This window comes from Myxine glutinosa, chromosome 7 (assembly GCF_964187855.1).
Source record: "Myxine glutinosa chromosome 7, kmMyxGlut1.1, whole genome shotgun sequence".
In the NCBI taxonomy this organism is placed as follows: domain Eukaryota; kingdom Metazoa; phylum Chordata; class Myxini; order Myxiniformes; family Myxinidae; genus Myxine; species Myxine glutinosa.
Window position 1 is genome coordinate 181164768 of NC_136267.1, and position 18600 is coordinate 181183367.

Below are 18600 nucleotides of genomic sequence, written 5' to 3' on the forward strand. Positions count from 1 at the left end.
ATCAAAAGTGCAGTTGTATCAAAAGTGGGTTGTATCAAAAGTGGGTTGTATCAAAAGTAGGGTTGTATCAAAAGTAGGGTTGTATCGAAAGTGGGGTTTAATCAAAAGTGGGGTTTTATCAAAAGTGCGGTTGTATCAAAAGTGGGTTATATCAAAAGTGGGGTTTTATCAAAAGTAGGGTTGTATCAAAAGTAGGGTTGTATCGAAAGTGGGGTTTAATCAAAAGTGGGGTTTTATCAAAAGTGGGGTTGTATCAAAAGTGCGGTTGTATCAAAAGTGGGGTTGTATCAAAAGTGGGGTTGTGTCAAAAGTGTGGTTGTATCAAAAGTGCGGTTGTATCAAAAGTGGGGTTGTATCAAAAGTGCGGTTGTATCAAAAGTGCGGTTGTATCAAAAGTGCGGTTGTATCAAAAGTGCGGTTGTATCAAAAGTGCGGTTGTATCAAACGTGCGGTTGTATCAAAAGTGCGGTTGTATCAAAAGTGCGGTTGTATCAAAAGTGGGGTTGTATCAAAAGTGGGGTTGTATCAAAAGTGGGGTTTATCAAAAGTGGGGTTTAATCAAAAGTGGGGTTTTATCAAAAGTGGGGTTGTATCAAAAGTGCGGTTGTATCAAAAGTGGGGTTGTATCAAAAGTGGGGTTGTGTCAAAAGTGTGGTTGTATCAAAAGTGCGGTTGTATCAAAAGTGGGGTTGTATCAAAAGTGCGGTTGTATCAAAAGTGCGGTTGTATCAAAAGTGCGGTTGTATCAAAAGTGGGGTTGTATCAAAAGTGCGGTTGTATCAAACGTGCGGTTGTATCAAAAGTGCGGTTGTATCAAAAGTGCGGTTGTATCAAAAGTGCGGTTGTATCAAAAGTGGGGTTGTATCAAAAGTGGGGTTTATCAAAAGTGGGGTTTAATCAAAAGTGGGGTTTATCAAAAGTGGGGTTGTATGAAAGCGGAAAGGCGGAGTAAACCCGTCATCATTGCCAGCAGTTATAAAGTGGCAGTTCTAGTTCAGAGTTGTTTTTCACATCTGATAACATATTTGACAATCGGAGGTCACAATCTCACTATTTATATCGGTATCCGAGTCCCCTTAAATTACAGTGCAGTATTCATCGTTTCGTAAGTGGAAGTTCGGGAAGACATTTACATTCGCTCGTGAATGTCTGTGATTCAAGGACAAAAATCATTATTTTGGTAACATTATTTGCACACACCACCACCACCACACCATATAGACAACGCACTGTGCGTGTTCACACTATACAGTGCACATACAGAATCGTGCATACAATGTACAGTGCAAATACCGACCGTGCATACAACGTACAGTGCACATACCTACCGTGCATACAACGTACAGTGCACATACCGAATCGTGCATACAATATACAGTGCAAATACCGACCATGCATACAACGTACAGTGCACATACCGAATCGTGCATACAATGTACAGTGCAAATACCGACCGTGCATACAACGTACAGTGCACATACAGAATCGTGCATACAATGTGCAGTGCAAATACCGACCGTGCATACAACGTACAGTGCACATACAGAATCGTGCATACAATGTACAGTGCAAATACCGACCGTGCATACAACCTACAGTGCACATACCGAATCGTGCATACAATGTACAGTGCAAATACCGACCGTGCATACAACGTACAGTGCACATACCGAATCGTGCATACAATGTACAGTGCAAATACCGACCGTGCATACAACGTACAGTGCACATACCGAATCGTGCATACAATGTACAGTGCAAATACCGAACTATGCACACAACGTACAGTGCACATTTCCGAATCGTGCATACCGGTACAATGTGCAGTGCAAATACCGAACCATGCACACACCGTACAGTGCACATACCGAATCGTGCATACAATGTACAGTGCAAATACCGACCGTGCACACAACGTACACTACACATACCGACCGGGCACACAACGTACAGTGCAATACCGAACGATGCACACAACGTACAGTGCAAATACCAACCGTGCACACAACGTACAGTACAAATACCGACCATGCACGCAACGTACAGTGCACACACCGAACCATGCGCACAACGTACAGTGCGAATACTGAACCGTGCACACAAACGTACAGTGCAAATACCGAACCATGCACACAACGTACAGTGCGAATACTGAACCGTGCACACAAACGTACAGTGCAAATACCGAACCATGCATACAACGTACAGTGCGAATACTGAACCGTGCACACAAACGTACAGTGCAAATACCGAACCATGCACACAAAGTACAGTGCACACACCGAACCATGCACACAACGTACAGTACAAATACCGACCATGCACGCAACGTACAGTGCACACACCGAACCATGCACACAACGTACAGTGCGAATACTGAACCGTGCACACAAACGTACAGTGCAAATACCGAACCATGCACACAACGTACAGTGCGAATACTGAACCGTGCACACAAACGTACAGTGCACATACCGAACCATGCACACAAAGTACAGTGCACACACCGAACCATGCACACAACGTACAGTACAAATACCGACCATGCACGCAACGTACAGTGCACACACCGAACCATGCACACAACGTACAGTGCGAATACTGAACCGTGCACACAAACGTACAGTGCAAATACCGAACCATGCATACAACGTACAGTGCGAATACTGAACCGTGCACACAAACGTACAGTGCACATACCGAACGATGCACACAACGTACAGTGCAAATACCGAACCATGCATACAACGTACAGTGTGAATACTGAACCGTGCACACAAACGTACAGTGCAAATACCGAACCATGCACGCAACGCAACATACAGTGCAAATACCGAACCATGCACACAAAGTACAGTGCACACACCGAACCATGCACACAACGTACAGTGCAAATACCGAACCATGCACACAACGTACAGTGCAAATACTGAACCGTGCACACAAACGTACAGTGCACACAACGTACAGTGCAAATACCGAATCGTGCACACAACGTACAGTGCAAATACCAAGCCATGCACACAACGTACAGTGCAAATACAGAACCATGCACACAACGTACAGTGCACATACCGACCGTGCACACAACGTACAGTGCACATACCGAACTGTGCACACAACGTACAGTGCACATACCGAACCATGCACCACGTTCTGGTACATATGGACCCATCATGTACCGTGCCCATTCCCACCCATCATGTACCGTGCCCAATCCCACCCATCATGTACCGTGCCCAATCCCCACCCATCATGTACCGTGCCCAATCCCCGCCCATCATGTACCGTGCCCAATCCCCACCCATCATGTACCGTGCCCAATCCCACCCATCATGTACCGTGCCCAATCCCCACCCATCATGTACCGTGCCCAATCCCACCCATCATGTACCGTGCCCAATCCCACCCATCATGTACCGTGCCCAATCCCCACCCATCATGTACCGTGCCCAATCCCCACCCATCATGTACCGTGCCCAATCCCCACCCATCATGTACCGTGCCCAATCCCCACCCATCATGTACCGTGCCCAATCCCCACCCATCATGTACCGTGCCCAATCCCCACCCATCATGTACCGTGCCCAATCCCCACCCATCATGTACCGTGCCCAATCCCACCCATCATGTACCGTGCCCAATCCCCACCCATCATGTACCGTGCCCAATCCCCACCCATCATGTACCGTGCCCAATCCCCGCCCATCATGTACCGTGCCCAATCCCCACCCATCATGTACCGTGCCCAATCCCCGCCCATCATGTACCGTGCCCAATCCCCACCCATCATGTACCGTGCCCAATCCCCACCCATCATGTACCGTGCCCAATCCCCACCCATCATGTACCGTGCCCAATCCCACCCATCATGTACCGTGCCCAATCCCCACCCATCATGTACCGTGCCCAATCCCCGCCCATCATGTACCGTGCCCAATCCCCACCCATCATGTACCGTGCCCAATCCCACCCATCATGTACCGTGCCCAATCCCACCCATCATGTACCGTGCCCAATCCCCACCCATCATGTACCGTGCCCAATCCCCACCCATCATGTACCGTGCCCAATCCCCACCCATCATGTACCGTGCCCAATCCCCACCCATCATGTACCGTGCCCAATCCCCACCCATCATGTACCGTGCCCAATCCCCGCCCATCATGTACCGTGCCCAATCCCCACCCATCATGTACCGTGCCCAATCCCCGCCCATCATGTACCGTGCCCAATCCCCGCCCATCATGTACCGTGCCCAATCCTCGCCCATCATGTACCGTGCCCAATCCTCGCCCATCATGTACCGTGCCCAATCCCCGCCCATCATGTACCGTGCCCAATCCCCGCCCATCATGTACCGTGTCCAATCCCCGCCCATCATGTACCGTGTCCAATCCCCGCCCATCATGTACCGTGTCCAATCCCCGCCCATCATGTACCGTGTCCAATCCCCGCCCATCATGTACCGTGCCCAATCCCCGCCCACAGCTGTTTGTTTATTTGGTTTGGTAACCGCAGTACAAAAAGGGAAACGTACTGTACATTATTTGCTTATGATATATATAAACCCCGTTTCATCGTCATTCCCACCACGACCACTCTGGCGGCCTGGCCCCACCCACAGCTTGGCTTGAAGGTAAATGGGTGGACGCGCTGCTATGTGCGGTGTATAAGTTACTGTACAGTGTTCATATCGAGTTCAATCGATCATTGGGTGGCAACTGAATAGGTTAAAGGTTGCACCGTAGATTAGGGGTGTGCTGGGAGTAACATTTGTTAGTTACCATATTATTACCGTGCTGGGAGTAACATTTGATCGTTACTGTGTTATTAACGTGCTGGGAGTAACATTTGATCGTTACTGTATTATTAACGTGCTGGGAGTAACGTGTTAGTTAGCATGCTATTACTGTGCTGGTAGTGGTACTGGTAGTAACATTTGTTCGTTACCGTATTATTAACGTGCTGGGAGTAACGTGTTAGTTAACATGTTATTACCGTGCTGGGAGTAACGTTTTAGTTAACATGTTATTACCGTGCTGGGAGTAACGTGTTAGTTACCATATTATTACCGTGCTGGGAGTAACGTTTTAGTTAACATGTTATTACCGTGCTGGGAGTAACGTGTTAGTTACCATATTATTACCGTGCTGGGAGTAACATTTGATCGTTACTGTGTTATTAACGTGCTGGGAGTAACATTTGATCGTTACTGTATTATTAACGTGCTGGGAGTAACGTGTTAGTTAGCATGCTATTACTGTGCTGGTAGTGGTACTGGTAGTAACATTTGTTCGTTACCGTATTATTAACGTGCTGGGAGTAACGTGTTAGTTAACATGTTATTACCGTGCTGGGAGTAACGTTTTAGTTAACATGTTATTACCGTGCTGGGAGTAACATTTGTTAGTTAACATGTTATTACTGTGCTGTGAGAGTAACATTTGTTAGTTACCGTATTATTAACGTGCTGGTAGTAACATTTGTTCGTTACCGTGTTATTACCGTGTTGAGAGTAACATTTGTTCGTTACCGTGTTATTACCGTGCTGGGAGTAACGTGTTAACATGTTATTACTGTGCTGGGAGTAACATTTGTTAGTTACCGTATTATTAACGTGCTGGGAGTAACATGTTAGTTAGCATGTTATTACTGTGGAGTAACATTTGTTAGTTACCGTATTATTACCGTGCTGGGAATAACATTTGTTAGTTACCATATTACCGTGCCGGTAGTAGCATTTGTTCGTTACCGTGTTATTAACGTGCTGGGAGTAACGTGTTAGTTAATATGTTACCGTGCTGGGAGTAACATTTGTTAGTTACCCTGTTATTAACGTGCTGGGAGTAACATGTTGGTTAACATGTTATTCCCGTGCTGAGAGTAACGTGCTAGTTAACATGTTATTACCGTGCTGGGAGTCGCATGTTAATTACCGTGTTGATAACGTGCTAGGAGTAACGTGTTAGTTACCGTGTTATTACCGTTCTTGAGTAACGTGTTGGTTAACATGTTATTACCTTGCTGCGAATAACATGTTGGTTACCTGCTGGAAGTAACATGTTAGTTACCATGTTATTACCGTGCTTGAGTAGCATGTGTTGGTTAACATGGTATTACCTTGCTGCGAACAACATGTTAGTTACCTGCTGGAAGTAACGTGTTAGTTACCGTGTTAATAACGTGCAAGAAGTAACGTGTGTTGATTACCGTGTTATTACTGTGCTTTGAGTAATGTGTTAGCTACTGTGTTATTATAAAACCGTTTTTGTGGATTCTTTGTTTCTGTGTTCTTGTTGCTGGGGTTTGTGTTTTGTTACTCATACTTAGGCAGTTAAGACCGAAAAATAGGGCGTATCGTTCATTTTTTCAGGAAAGCACCAAATTTGGCACATGTAGTATGGACCTATACAATTGTTTTCCTGAAGGGCGCCCAAAAATTCAGAACCCCTGGTGGCCGCCATATTGAATTTCAACATAACCGCCCTCTGTGACCTAATTCCCTCAATAACTTCTATACTATGAGCGATAACACCACAGATCCAGTGTCTTACCCTATGTTTTCATGGTCTCTGAATCCAATGGGATCAATTGCATAAAGATTGGCATCCATCATCTTTAATTTCAAGATGGCCGCCATGGTGTTTCCATTTTCCTTGAATCTCTCATAGTATTTTAGGTAAAATTTCAATTCCAAGTGATACACATTGTTTTATTGGTCTCTGATAACAATGGAATGGTATTAATTAATCAAAGTTACACACAGTTGCAGTTTTAACTTAAAATATTGTGGGCACTTGAAAGGTGGAGGCTCTCGCACAGACGCGTAGTACTACAAGCACTGTTCATCGCAGTCACACAGTGATGTGCAGGGCAGATTTGCCCTGGAGCATTTACAGTTGCCTTTACAGGCCGACTTACAATGGCAGCTTGTAAGCTCTGAACATGCCTCCTGTATCAGTGGTATTGTGGTCCAAATTGGTGTCCAAGAAGTCCCTGTTTTCATCCAGCCCCAATCAGCTGGTGATGGAAGTTCAGGGTAGGGCACAAGTGCCTGACTCCATACGTGTCCAGCCTGAAAACATGCACGTTTTAGGTGTTGTTCGAAGGCGTCTGCTATTGGGGGAATGTGATCAATTGTTCTTGCCTTCTTCGTGAACAAGTGTCATTCACTGTCTTTATCTCGGTAGTCCGGTCATAGAGGATGGCAACATATCTTTCTATGCTCTGTAGTTCCATAGTAATAGCGTCCACAGATGGCCTATAAGCGAGAGCATGAAAGGTCTGCGTGATGCTGGGGTATGCCTCCCAAGCCTTCCAGGCTGTCTTTTTCCCAATTTGGGCAAAAAATGACACTGTGTCGCAGCCAGTGAAGGCATGAAATAATGGCAAAGACTCGGACTTCCTGCTGCCAAGGCCGGTGGCAATTTTATGGATGGCAAGGTAGCGGTAGCTTTTACCAGTGCCAATGGCAATCCAGAGTTCCTCCACACCGTGTGACTGGTAGGTAAAGTAGTGTGCTATTGCCAAGACCACAATATCAGAATCTACAGATAGAATCAATACCCGTTTTCTCCCCTTTTTCATGGCATCCAGGACATTTTTTTGGATTTTTTGAATTTTCTGAATTTTTGGGCACCCCTCAGGAAAACAATTGTATAGGTCCATACTACATCTGTGCCAAATTTGGTGCTTTCCTGAAAAAATGAACAATGCTTCCTCTTAACTGCCTAACTAATGTTAATCAATCTGGTCTCATCAAATTCATATGGAGCACATTGTGATTGTGTGGGTCCTGCTGTAGCCAAACCACCTGTGGATGCACAAAACGGTGGTTTTGTTGTGTTGAATAAGGGACACGACCGCATCGATTAGTTTCGAACGGACTGCAACGTCGGTCAGCTCCAGCTCAACATGGCGGGTGCCCCCCTGCCCCCTCCCCCCACCCTTTTGAAAGTTCAGGTATGGAAGCTGGATACATAGTCCTGTCGGTAACCTGGACGGGCCCGGACCCGGGCAGGCCGATGTTGAGGCCCATCAGGTGGAGGCTGCAGCTCAGGCAATGGGGAAGCATGCATGTCCAGTGATGCAGCAGCCGGCAGGGTGGCAGGCATGCCTGGCAGGGCCACAGGTGCATCCAGCTACACTTCAGGTATAGCCAGGGAGGCAGCCGCATCCACACTGAAATCTGAAGGATCCGGCACCTTCCGTAGTCGTCGAGCATGCCAACGGGAGCCATCAGTCAGCTGGAATGTAGCTCGGCCCAGCTGACGGCTGACTTGAAGGGGCAAGGACCAGAAGGAGCACAGTTTGTTGTCACGATGAGGGCGACAGGTTCTGACCCAATCCAAGACCTGAATGGTGGGGCGTCTTAACCCTGTGTGTCCTGTCAAAGCGCTGCTTCATCTGGCGTTGGTGCTTGTCAACCACCGCCTGAGTGTTGTGAGCCGGATTCTGAGCTGTTGAGTGCCGGAACCTCTCCAGGGGCAGCTGCAGCTCACGGCCGACCATCAGTGATGCCGGTGAGACCCCGGTGGAGGAGTGTTGTGTCGCTCTGTAGTGGAGCAGTGTCTGGAGTAAAGCCATTTGAAAAGTGCAGCTCTGGGCCAGGTGTGCTCGGATGCTGTTCTTCAGCGTTTGATTGAAACGCTCTACTCCCCCATTAGCCTGGGGATGATAGAACGCTGTGCAGATGTAGTGAACCCCACGGTCCTCCAAGAACGAAGAAAACGCTACTGAGGTGAATTGAGGCCCATTGTCAGTGTTTATGGCCTCAGGTAGCCCCCAATGTGCAAAGAGCATGTCCAGAATGCTCACTATTGCTCTGGTAGTGACTGTCCCCATGGGGGTCACTTCCGGCCATTTGGAGTGCTGGTTATAGGCCACCACCAGAAAGCGCTGGTGATGAGGCACACTCTTGATTTCACCATAAATGTCTAATTGAATATATTCCCATGGCTGGGTTGGCCATATGAGTGGCTGCAAGGGAGGCAAAGCTGGAGGCCCGGTTTTGCCGCTGACCAGGCAGGCGGCGCAGTCCTTTACCATGGTTTCAATGTCCCGGTCGATCCCTGGCCCACCACACTAGGTCCCGACACCTCTGTTTGAGCTTCACTATGCCCAAGTGACTCATGTGCCATCCTCAAAACACGCGCACGCAAGGCACTTGGGACGACAGTGCAGAGTCCGCGGGCCACACAGGTGTTGTTCCAGCAGGACAAGTCCTCTTTGACCCAGGCAAATGGTGTCGGCTCTGATGGCACATGGGATGGCCATCCAGTCCTAATGTATGTGCAGAGCATTGAGAAGATGGGGTCCTCCTCAGAGGCCTGCTGGAGCTCCTGGAGGGACACCGTGGCTTGGAGAGGAGAGTGAAGCAGCTGAATAAGGTCATGCTCCCCACTGTCAGAGCAGATGGTAGAGGCCGGGGTGTCAACGGAGAGGGAGAGTTGGTCTGCCACCACATGCCAACAGAGCGGGAGAGTAGGTCTGCCACCACATTGTCCCACCCAGGCGTGAACTGTAGCTGAAAGTTGTATTGGTGGAGGCGATCGGACCACCGGTGCAGTCGGAGCGTTCTGTGGCCCGTGCTGGAGGTAGCCAGCAGGACTGTGAGAGCTTGGAGGTCGGTCCGGAGGGTGAATGAGGGGCCATACAGATACATATGCCACCGTTCACAATCCCAGACACAGGCCAGCGCTTCACGTTCACCCACAGAATACCTTTGTTCTGTAGGGGTCAGGGCCTGGGAGGCAAAGGCGATGGGCTTCTCCACCCCATCCTGCAGCTGTGAGAGCACAGCCCCTACGGCATTGGCTGACGCATAGCAGGTGATGAGAGTGGGGCTGGCGAGGTTGAAGTGAGCCAGGAAAGGTGGCGTGGTAAGCTGAGACTTTAAGAGGCAGAAAGACAGCGCAGGCCGGCGTCCAATCCCAGGGCTCGTCCTTTCTGAACAGTTGCCGGAGCGGCGCTGTCGTAGTGGAGTATTGGAGCAGGAACCACAGGTAATAGGCTGTCATGCCAAGGAAAGAAGTGACATGGGCTCCAGGATGCGGTGGATGGCCTCGATGTTGGACTGAAGTGTGGAGATGCCACTAGCTGACAGGCGAAATCCCACAAACTCAATGTCGGCACAGCGAACCTACACGTTTCACCCTTCAATGTGAGGTTGTGTTTGGCAAGCATCTCAAACACTCGGTGCATGCTCTCGTTGTGGATTGGTGCATCAGGCCCGTGTACGACAATGTCATCTCGGTAAACTGCCACTCCTGGAATCCCTGCGAGGACCGAGGACATCACTTTTGAAAGCAGCTTGGGGCTGAGCTAAGCCCAAAAGGCATCCTAGTGTAGCGGAATACTCCAGCGTGGGTGACAAATGCCGTGAGGTCCCTACTATCGGGGTGGAGGGGCACCTGGAGATATCCTTGGTGAAGGTCCAACTTAGAAAAAACGGTGGAGCCATAGAACTGGGTGGTCAGATGTGGGCAGGGGGTATTTGTCTGGTATGACAGCCCTGTTTACTGCACGAAGGTCCACACAGATACACAGCTCTCCTGACGTTTTCCTGGCAACCACCAAGTTGGAGATCCAAGGGGCAGCATGACAGGTTCAATAATCCCAGCTTCCAACAGGAGCTTGAGCTCAACAGACAGTTCATCACGCAGAGCGAGCGGGACGTGGTTTTTTTATTTTTTTTGTATACAAGATCGAGGCTCGTGAAAGAGCTAACATTAATCACACAAAAAGTCAAACCGACACATAAAACACAAAAAATAAGGGGAGCGGTAGACAAGATGGGGAGAGAGGGGAAAGGACACAAACACATTTGAGAGCAGGGACATCGGGAGAAATATGGGAGGGGGAGGGCTTGCGGGGAGGTGGGAGAGGTATAAAACATATGAACACTGCAAGGACCTCCAGGAAAGAAGTTGGAATTTCAAAAAAAAAGTGTATCAGGGGTGAATTAGTGGGGGTAGAAAAGATCAAGGTTTTGGATGGGGGAAGATAAGAGATGGTGGTGAACAGCTGTTTTAAAGACATGGAGGGAGGAGTGGGATTGAAGGGAGTGGGGGAGTTTGTTCCATAGGCGGGAGAAAAGCAGAATGAAAGCGTGAAGGTGAGCAGAGAGCCTAGATTTTGGCAGTTTAACCATAAGAGGGTTGCAGGCAGATCTTGTGCGACCTGAAGGAATATTGGGGGGACAGCACAGAGAGAGCTGGGGGAGCAAGGCCGGAGAGGAGTCGGTAGAAGACAGAAAGACCACCAACCTGCCTGCGGTGAGTGAAAGGCCTTCGGAGTTAACTTCATCGTAGGAGATTCCAATGATTCTGAAAGCTTTGGTTTCAACAGCGTGAAGCCAAGCTAGGTGTGAGGCAGGAGCACCAGCCCAGAGGGGAGAACAGTATTCCATTGAGCTGCGGATGAAAGCCTTGTATGTGGCACACCTTGGCTCAGGTGTGCCAAGGAAGGACTTCACACGACGGAGGATGCCCAGTCGGCGACTGGCTTTGGAGGCCAGCTTGGAAATGTGGTTTTCCCAAGAAAGATCATGGCAGATAGTGAGACCCAATAGCTTGAGCGACAGAACTTCTTGGAGAGGATTGTTGAGAAAGTAGATGGGAGGGTTGTCCAGTCGGTCCTTTCGGAGAGACATAGTAAGTGTGAGATTTGTCAGGATTGAAAGACATGTTCCACTTGTTTGACCAGTCTGTGATTTTGTCCAGCTCTGCAGAGAGTGAGGAGGCTGCAGACTGCCGATTTGAGGGATGAGGAATGGAGCGGAAGATAGTGGAGTCATCAGCAAAGAGATAGAGAGGATTTTCCATCGAGTCGGAGAGATCATTGATGAAGACCAGAAATAGCACAGGGCCCACAACACTACCTTGGGGAACTCCAGCCAGAACAGGAAGGGGAAATGAGAGAAATCCATTCAGGGCCACACGTTGCCTACAACCAGAGAGGAAGTCCGCAAGCCATGAGTGGAGATTTCCATGGATACCATAGGAGAGGAGAGTTTGGTGAGCAGAGCTGGGTGCCAGACCCTATCGAAGGCACGTGATATGTCAAGTGAGACAGCTCTGATTTCCTGTTTGGCATTGAGGACCTCCATCCATTGTTGAGACAGCAGAAGCAACATGTCCAGAGTAGAATGACCTGGTCTGAATCCAAATTGATGATCAGAGATCAAGCCATTGGAGAAGAGGAAGGATTTGATATCTGAAGTAATGATGCATTCCATGACTTTGCTGATAATTGGAAACAGGCTGATTGGTCTGTAGTTGCAAGGATCTGTTTTTGCACCTTTTTGTGTAAAGCGGTAATGTTTGCTGATTTCCAAGATGCTGGCAGATGACCTTGAGCAAAAGAGAGGGTGAAAAGAACAGAGAGAGGGTGAGAGCGGCAGAGCAGGATTTTAGGACCCTTGGGCTGATGCCGTCTGGTCCAGTTGCAGAATCAGAGTCGAGGTTTGACAAAAACTTCTCCACCTTGTCAGGAGAGAAGGACACAGAGTCCAGGAGCAGTTGGGTTCGACTGGGAAAGGTGGGTACAGAGAGAGATGGGTTTGGGACACAAGATTTTGAGGCAAACACAGAGTTGAGGCATTCGACTTTGTCACGTGTGGTGTCAACTGTGTAACCATTTGAGGTAAGGGAGGGGATGGAGGGGGAACAAACACCAGGAACGGATTTGACCAGACGCCACTAGGATTTGGAGGAAGGAGACAGGTTTGAGAGTTCAATCTTGAGTGTGGAGAGATAGTGCTTCCTGGCACTCCTGAGGGTAGACACACACTTGTTCCGAGCTTGGTGGAAGGAACTGAGATTGCCTTCAGTTGGATTTGCCTTCCAAGAGGCAAAGGTAAGTTGTTTCAGGGAAACTGCTTCACCACAAGATTCAGTGTACCATGGATGGGAGGAAGGGTAAGACAACTGAAGACGAGATGGGATAAATCTGTGCATGAGCGTTGAAGTGGCTGGTTGACTGGGATCACCGTAGAGTTGAGCAGGGGCTGGTTGGTAAAGGCAGTGAGGCAACCCAGTCCATTAAACAGTGTGGGCCATTCCTGCTGACATGAGGAAGCGACCTGCAGAACAGCTGACCCACTGGCATCACCTTCACCCTCTCTTTTGCTCAAGGTCATCTGCCATCTGCTTGGAAATCTGCCAACATCACCGCTTTGCACAAAAAGGTGCAAAAACAGATCCCAGCAACTACAGACCAATCAGCCTTCTCCCAATTATCAGAAAAGTCATGGAATCCATCATTGCTTCAGATATGAAATATTTCCTCTTCTCCAATGGCTTGATCTCTGATCATCAATTTGGTTTCAGACCTGGTCACTCTACTCTGGACATGCTGCTTCTGCTTTCTCAACAATGGATGGAGGTCCTCAATGCCAAACAGGAAATTAGAGCTGTCTCCCTTGACATATCACGTGCCTTCGATACGGTCTGGCACCCAGCTCTGCTCACCAAACACTCCTCCTATGGTATCCATGGAAATCTCCACGCATGGCTGGCGGCATTCCTCTCCAGTCGTAGTCAACGTGTGGCCCTGAATGGGTTTCTCTCATCTCCTCTTCCTGTTCAGGCTGGAGTTCCCCAAGGCAGTGTTCTGGGCCCTGTGCTTTTTCTGGTCTTCAACAATGATCTCTCAACAATGATCTCAACAATGATCTCTCAAAGAGATAGAGAGGATTTTCAAGAGAGTCAGAGAGATCATTGTTAACCATCTAAAGGTGGTTAACAATGATCTCTCTGAATCTCTTGAAAATCCTCTCTATCTCTTTGCTGATGACTCTACTCTCTGTCGCTCCATTCTTCATCCCTCAGATCGGCAGTCTGCAGCCTCCTCACTCTCTGCAGACCTGGACAAAATCACAGACTGGGCAAACAAGTGGAACATGTCTTTCAATCCTGACAAATCTCACACTCTTACGATGTCTCTCTGAAAAGACCGACTGGACAACCCTCCCATCCACTTTCTGAATAATCCTCTCCAAAAAGTTCTGTCACTCAAGCTTTTGGATCTCACTATCTGCCATGATCTTTCCTTGGAAAACCACATTTCAAATCTGGCCTCCAAAGCCAGTCGCCGACTGGGCATCCTCCGTCGTGTGAAGTCCTTCCTTGGCACACCTGAGCTCCTCACCACATACAAGGCTTTCATCCGCAGCTCAATGGAATACTGCTCTCCCCTTTGGGCTGGTGCTCCTGCCTCACACCTAGCTCGTCTTCACGCTGTTGAATCCAAAGCATTCAGAATCATTGGAATCTCCCGCGATGAAGCTAACTCCAAGGGCCTCTCACTCACTCACCGCAGGCAGGTTGGTGGTCTTTCCGTCTTCTACCGACTCCTCTCTGGCCTCCCCCCCCCCCCCCCCCCAGCTCTCTCTGGGCGCTGTCCCGCAAATATTCCTACAGGTCACACAAGATCTACCTGCAACCCTCTTATGGTTGAACTGCCAAAATCAAGACTCTCTCTGCTCACCTTCACTCCTTCATTCCTCTTTTCTCCCGCCTCTGGAACAAACTCCCTCACTCTCTTCAATCCCACTCCACCCTCCAGGTCTTTGAAACAGCTGTTCACCACCATCTCTTATCTTCCCCCATCCAAAACCTTATCTTTTCTATCCCCGCTAATTTCACCCCAATTCCACTTTTTTGAAATACCAAGTTCTGTCCTGGAAGTCCTTGGTGTCCTTGTGTTTTATACTTCTCCCACCCCCCCCCCTCCCTTTCCCACGCCTCCTCCCCCCAAGCCCTCTCCCTCCCACACATCTCCATGCTCTTAAATGTTGTGTGCTCTCAAGTGTTTGTGTGCTTCCCCTTCTCTTGTCTGCTCCCTCTTTTTATATATTTTGTTTTTGAAGTAAATGTCAGCTCTTTCACGAGCCTCGATTCAGTATACAAAAAAAAAAAAAAAAATCCATCAGGGAGAAACCTAGCTTTGTGAAGTGGTCGAGGTCGAGGAGGTTGGCACCCCGCTGGGCAATGTGGAATGTGAATGCAGTCAGGTGCTTGGTGCCGTAGTGCACAGGCAGCTGGAGGGTGCCCACAATGTCGATTTTGGAGCTGCCATTGCCGCAAAGGGCAGTGGAGTGGTGTTGTCGTGGCTGATGAGCGAAAAACTGTTTATTAGTGTCCAGGTTGAGCAGAGATACTGCAGCCCCTGTGTCCAAAAGCAGGGGCACATGCACAGCATCTAGCTGAACGGCACAGGTCTTGAAAGCCACCAGTCTGGAGCCGCATTGTGTATAATGGCGGGTGCTGTGTGGGGAGGTTGATGCCTTTGTGATGCTGGCATCGTAGCAGGGGCAGATCAACACACTTTAGAAAAATGATTTAGTTTGCGACAGTTCCTGCATATCTATCCATGTGCAGGACAATCTGGTGCTCGCGTACCATGGAAAGCAGAGCCACAATTACCACAGTGCTCTTGGGGGTGCGCACGCTGTCGTTGCATTCGTTACACAGATGGGCCGGGGTCCGTATGAGTGAGGCCATCAGGCTGCTGCAGCATCTGTGCTGCCTGCTGTGTGCCTGTGCAGGGGGAAGTCTGCAAAGCAGTAAGTTGAGCTGCACAGTCTGTGGCAGACTCCACTTGAAATGCAATTTCCACAGCTTTTGAAAGGGATAAATCGTCCGGTTCTAGTAAAAGTCTCTCGCGCACTTTTGCACTTGGTTTTTTCGATGAGCAAGTCCCTAATCATCTCATCTTGCAGGGCCCTGAATTTACAAGAGCTAGCTAAGCCTCAAGTTCGCAACGTACTGGTGCACTGACTCGCCCGGCAGTTGTTGACACTTTCTGAAGAGAAACCTCTGGAGAAGAACACTCTGTAGGGTTGAGAAGTGTGTTTCCAGGAGGACCACGGCCGTAGCAAATGTGAAAGCAGTGCCTAGCGTCCCAAATATCTACTGGCCTTCTGCACCCATTGCAATGGAGCAGCAAAGCTTTCTTCCGTGCATCGCTCACGTCTTCCAAGCCGAGCGTGATAATATAAAGTTTCGAAGGACCGAATCCAGCGAATCCACGGCATGGGAGGCTCTCCTGGCAGAGCGAGAAAAAGAGGAAGTGGTGGAAGAGAAAATTCAGGAATTGTCGCCAAATGTTGTGTTGAATAAGGGACACGACCGCATTTATGAGTTTCGAACAGACTGCTTTAACCAAGCACACAACGTCGGTGAACTCCATCCCAACATGGCGGGTGCCCTAAAGCATCGTCGTCGTAAAACAAACATTAATTCACAGCACTGCCGGAACATGCCAGTGTGCATACATAACAGGTTTCTTTAGAGTTTTAAGGGTGTTTGGGTCTTTGTGGGTTTTCATGGTCATTCAGGTCTTCGTGGTCTTAATGGGTCCCACGGTTGTGAAGGTTCGGAAGGGTCTTCATGTCTAAAAGTGTCGAATGTAATTGATACACACACTCTTGTTTTGTGTGGACAAAAAACAAACAAACAACCAAACAAGAAAGGATGTCAAGCGGTAGCCTGACAGGTATGACAAAAATGGAGAGAATCAATAAATAATTGATTAATTGTGTAATTGAAAAGACAAACGTAAAATAATTAATTTCTTAATCAATTGGCTGATAGCATACCTAAACCACCACCGTTTTATCCAAATCTGTGACTTTTTGAAAATCAAATAATGCATTGAAAAAGTTAAATAACTAATTAATTAATTGGTAAATAAATAAAAAATACAATTTACAGCCAAACACTTGGTCATTGTCATGTCCAAATATCAGCTTCCTAGCTCAAAAGGTGCCTGAGATATTGCATAGATGAGAGAGAAAATAAATAAGTACTTAATAAATCGATAATAACAATTAAGTAATCAATCAATTAATTGATTAATCAAAAACACAAAAAATACCGTTTTTACAAATGCACTTGCTCACTATTGTGCCCAAATTTCAGCTTCCTTGCTCAAAGGATGGCTGAGATATCGCCCGGACAAACGAGAACCCTGACCTTTGACCTTGACATTTGACCTGTATTGTCAAAAAACATTGGCATCCTCACTTTTGTCCTTCAGAACCCTCTGATAAAGTTTGATGAAGATAGCTGAAAACGTTCGAGTTATCGCGCTCGCAGAGAAACAAACAAACAAACGGGACAAACCGAAACGTATCAATTTTCGTCATTAACAAGACACAAAATGCAATACCCTCCGCTCGAGATGGTAAAATTGACAACTTTTACAATATTGCACAAACACTTAGTACAGATTAACGTACTCTGCAACGTTTTGGGAAGATTAGTGGGTTTTACAACATGATTCCTTACAATTTGGCCAACACCAGGCTTGCATGACTGGTGTCACGTAAATGACAAATGTCACATGAAATCTGCTTCAGCCATAACTGAACTAACACCTTCTTTGGATTCAATGGTTTTTGGTTTCAAAACGTGATGTAATGAAAACATATTGTACACCGCTCCTTTCCTATTCCATCCCCAGGCGCTACATGACGTCATCGCGGGGCACCGAAGGAGGCTCGCGATGACGCGCGCTGAAAGGGAGTACTCGGTTTTCACTCGGGTTGTTTTCTTGTTTTTGTTTGTTTGTTTGTCCGGGCGATATCTCAGCCATCCTTTGAGCTAGGAAGCTGAAATTTTGGCACAGTAGTGAGCAAGTCCTTTGTCAAAAACGGTATTTTTTGTTTTTTGAATAATCAATTAATTGAGGAGTTATTTAATTATTAGCGATTAATTAAGTACTTGTGCATTTCCTTTCTCATCTGGGCATTATCTCAGGCACTTTTTGAGCTAGGAAGCTGATATTTAGCCATGACAATGACCAAGTGATTTGGCTATAAATGATATTTTTGATTTAGTGATTAATCAATTAATCGATTAATTATTTATTGATCAGTCAATTAATCAACTGTTTCTTTAAGTTTTTTCCAATAAATGACAAAAGTTATAGAAACTAATGAAATTAATGACAAAATTGTTTTTTTTTAAGTTACAGCTTTGGATGAAACATTGATGGTTGAGGTAAGTTGAGCAATTTGGCCAATTGATTAAGAAATTATTTTACGAGTAATATTTATTGATTTTACTAATGCAATTAATCAATCAATTATTGTACACCTCTCCATCCAATACCGTCTCTACGAGCTGCATGGCGGTATCACCGGGTGCCCAAGGTGCCCCAGCGATGCCGCAAATGAGGATATTTCTTTATTTGGCATGGGGGCGGTGTACTTTGAATGTATCTGTACTTGTTTTCAGAAATTTTCATTGTTTACATCAATGTAAATCACACTCATCCAAGAAACACCAGAGTGCATATTTAATGCTTTTTTATTTTAAGGAAGATGGGGTGATGTTGAGTGTACACTATCTAGTGTGTGTGAACAAGCTATTGATGGAAATATTCAAATCCATAGAGGAGCTTGTGAAAAGCCATTGAACGTAAAAGATGAAGCCAAGGACATGGCTGACTTATCGAGTCATTGCGGCTTCCTTGGTCAGACACACAATGCGTCTCCACGATGCAGGTCTCCGATTGGAGATCAATGGCAGATTGACCCTTCGACAGTGTTAAACGATTCAGTGTCATGAGAAAATGGCAATAAATGTG

The 18600-nt window shown here is 47.3% G+C and overlaps 1 protein-coding gene across 6 annotated transcripts in view; it reads left to right on the plus strand.

Annotated features, from left to right (window-relative positions):
• Positions 1-4486: 4486 nt before the first annotated feature.
• LOC137431864 (transmembrane ascorbate-dependent reductase CYB561) overlaps positions 4487-18600 on the plus strand; it is a 104965-nt gene continuing 90851 nt past the window's right edge. Inside the window, exon 1 of one of the 6 annotated variants that reach the window (XM_078782590.1) lies at positions 4487-4639. The gene's annotated coding sequence lies outside the window, so the exon portion shown is untranslated. Of the gene's footprint in view, positions 4640-4661; positions 4740-18600 lie in introns of those variants that run through there. The other 5 variants (XM_078782585.1, XM_078782587.1, XM_078782589.1 and 2 more) reach the window with 5 other exon arrangements.